We start from the raw sequence: 3,937 nt of genomic DNA, 5'->3' as shown, positions 1-3,937 counted from the left end.
CTCACAATTCATCCCCACGTCAGCGTTTGGAGAAGCGCCTTATCTGCCATCAGCCGTGTCCTCCTTCTCAATGAGTGGCTGGGCCGGGGTTATCTCCCCGGCGCGCAGGAAGTGCTCCAACCCCCAGCACCATCTTTCTCAAGCGCCAAGCTGGCCCTTTGCTTTTTTATCAGCATCTCGGGGTTCCTCTTTTTTGCAGCGGGGTGTCTCCAGCCGTCATCCCACCTGTTCCCTCTGGGATCATCAGGGGAACCAGGGTTTCCATGCTCTGTGTCACGTTCTGGAGTCTTCCAACCCCCGTGTCCATGGGCACATCCGCTCCCGTCCATTCACTGGGAGGGTGGCCCTATCCGTGGGCTGAGCTCTCCCAGACTTTGTGCGTGATTCTGGTGCTGGTTTATGTCCTTGAGGCCCCTCCGGGAGGGGACGCCAGTGCTTCCATGCCTCCATGCCTGGAATATCTCCCCTTGGATGGGAGTAGTCCTTATCACTATGGGAGCATGAGTCCTTCTGTGACCACCCTACTTGCCGGCGCCTGGTTGGAGGGATCTGGCTGGAGAGCTTGGGAAATAGTTGTTTCTTCCTCATAGGATCACCATGACGCAAATGGGGATGACCGTTCCTTGTGTTTCTCCTCCTACAACTATGGTGCCCTTTGGACGTTATCTCATGAGATAGGCTCATCCCCTTCTTTGCTTTTGTCAAACACCATGTCATCCTGTGGTGTAGACGAGAGAGTTCCCAGACGCCACGTGAAGGGAATGCCTGGTTGCAAATACAGCTCTTGGGATGCAGAGGCTCTGGAACTGCTTGGCTTTGTTGCATCTCCCAGCTCCAAACGATGCCCGCCGTAGGGAATGGGTCACCATAGGATGGGCTACATCTTCCCCACGAGTCAGACTCCTGCTGTTTATCTCAGGCGCAGGTGGCTCTTGCACAGCCACATGCAAAAGTAGAAAAAAAAATGCAAAAGTAGGTTTCTAGAAAACCGACCGTGCTGGTAGGAAGGCTCTGTCTCTGGTCCCATTTGGAAGAGGATGTGCTTCATGACTGTGGATTCTATGTGGCGCCTCCTGCAGCGAGCTCCACGCAGGGTGCTCCCTCTGCCTGTGTCTCTCACGCCGACAGTGGCGAAGGTGAACGGGCAGGCGGAAGGATGGGGCTCTGCTCATTTACAGCGAGTCCTCTGTTTTATAAATCACACCGATGTTGATCGCAGATCGACGCCTGTGCCGTATGTGGTGTCGTCCGAGTCACGGGCGATGGGGAGGGACAAAGGAATGAGAAAGTGCTTGCTGTCAGGGAGCTGATGCTCTAGGGCCAACGATGGGAACCTGGAGGGAAATTGTCAGGTGCGCTGGGGGTGCTGAGTGAACAGGAACGAGGCAGGAGCAGGGCGCCCGCAGGAGCAGGGGTGTGAGGATGCTCCGACAAGGTCTGTTCCAGTGGGACATGGTCCAGGGCACACCTGGATGAATCAACGGAGCATGTGGAAGATTTCGGGGGGCAGAGGAGGCACAGGTGCAAAAGCCTTGAGGCAGTGGTGAGCTCGGGGTGGGTAGGCCCGTGAGGTTCTAGAACAGAGGGAGCCGTCAGGAGTGCAGAGCATGGCACACAGCGCAGGCTTGCGGGTCCTTCTGAGCTTCATGGCAGAGTCTGGGCAGCAGGTCACGTGGTCAAAGTTTCCCCACCCCCAACCCTGCAAATTCACCTGGTGGTGGGGCCTGCGGGGATGGGAGGAGCCATGCGCCCGCTGGGTGATTGATACATGATCCCAGTTTGCAACCGTCTGGTCAATCAGAGTGGAGGCCAAGAGGTCGGACCCCTTGAACAACCCGTCTGATGCTCCCGACTGGAGTAGAGCTCACGAGACACCTTCCGTGGGGAGGTTTGCTGATCAATTTTCAGTATCTGCGTGTTTTCATCCTGAAAGGACACTTGTGATGGGGTCCACTTGTTAGGGCCACGCAGCTCTTGAGACTTTCTGATATTAAAAAAAAAAAAAAAAAAGATACAAAGGGAAATACACAGGGGTCTCCGGTGCCACGGCTGGGTGAGGAGGGGAAAACATGGTGGCTTGTCACCCAGCTTTCAGTGCATTTCGCTCCACTTTCTACAAAGAATGGGCAAACTAGAACATTATTCAAATTATCTAAGGATTCAGAATGACCCTAACCATTCTAGTAATCATTGGTCCCTCAAAGTCTGGGTGACGCCTTGCACCCCCTGGGTTCAAAATGTGTGCATCCAGCTACGCCCAGATTATTTTTCATGAACACACACGCGACAGTTCTGCTGGTGTATTTTGTTTTTAATTTGATGATCTCCATCCATTTGCTTTTCTCTGGCTTATTTAAAAAAATTTTTTTTTAAAGATTTTATTTATTTATTCATTCATGAGAGATACAGAGAGAAAGAGGCACAGACACAGGCAGAGGGAGAAGCAGGCTCCCTGAGGGGATCCTGATGTGGGACTCGATCCCAGGACCCTGGGGTCACAACCTGAGCTGAAGGCAGATGCTCACCTGCTGAGCCACCCAGGTGTCTCAGTTAATTAATTAATTAATTAATTAATTAATTTTTTAAAGCAATCTCAACCTCTACTGTGGGGCTTGAACTCACAACTGTGACATTGAGCATCATGTGCCCTACTGACGGAGCCAGGCAGGTGCCCCCAAATCGGTCCCTTCATTAGAGATGGAGAAGCAGAGTTCCTAAGGTGGGGACCACCTGTTGTAGGTCTTAGACCTGATTTATGAAACTCAGGGGTGGGGACAGTCTAGGCCATCGTGGCGGTGACAGGTCTCCCTTGCAAGACTGTGAGTCCTGCCCCAGAAGAAGAACACGGGGTGGGGGGGCCAGGCTGGTTGAGTCACGGGGATGGTGAGTCACAGATTCCACATCCAGTGTCCCCTCTGCATCTGTCCAGCCACCTCGGAGGGACCAGGGACCCCAGTGCGGCCCCCAAAGGCAGCAAATGTCACCAACTGTGGGGGGTTCTTGGTATCAGGAGGTCAGGGTAAGGGAGGGGCTCCCCAAGACCCTCATATTCAGGAGGTCAGGATAAGGGAGGGGCTCCCCAAGACCCTCATATCCAACCGGTCAGCTGGCTCTGCCGCCCTCAAAGCAGCAGCAAGTGGTCTGTGGGTATCTAGAATCTTCCACTGTCTGCTGGGGACTCGTCACAGAGACATAGAGATACAAGAACCAGGAACATGTCTGTGCACGTTGGAAGTGACTCAATGTGTCCTGAGATCCACCCTCCAATGACACTTTCTGAGCTGACGTGTCTCTCCTACGTCCTCTGTGTCAAAACCTAGAAGAGAGAATCTTCACACAAACTTTCATTTCCAAAGACCGTAAGACCACACTTTATTTTCTGGTTTTTCACCTACCTTCTCCCTTGTTATATTGTTATTATTATTGTTATTATTATTATTACTTATTATTAGACTCCTTTTTTTAGCAGTTTCAGGTTTACAGAAGCACAGAGCAGAAAATAGAGGGTTCCCATGACCTCCCCAGGCTTCCTTCCCAGATCTCTACAACCAACATCTCACTGGGTGGTACGGTGGTTACATTGGCTACATTTGTTTCATTTGTCACATTGGTTACATTCGTTACATTTGTCACATTGGTTACATTTGTTTCATTGGTTACATTTGTCACATTGGCTACATTTGTTACATTTGTCACGTTGGTTACATTTGTTTCATTGGTTAAATTGGTTACATTTGTTGCAGGTAATGAGCTGACCTTGCTACAATGTCGTAAACTGAACCCTACCTTCCAGCCTATGATGCGCGGAGAACAAACCCACAAGGTCACGCACCCTCGCCCACAACGTCATGCAGAAACGCTTTCTTGTTCTCACTCATTGGCCTTTAAAGCAGTGCGTCCCAGTTTTCGATTTTTTTTTTAAATTTTTTTCTGAAGT

This window comes from Canis lupus, chromosome Y, assembly GCF_048164855.1.
Source record: "Canis lupus baileyi chromosome Y, mCanLup2.hap1, whole genome shotgun sequence".
NCBI lineage: Eukaryota > Metazoa > Chordata > Mammalia > Carnivora > Canidae > Canis > Canis lupus.
The sequence above is the reverse complement of the archived record's forward strand: the minus strand, read 5'-3'. Positions refer to the sequence as shown.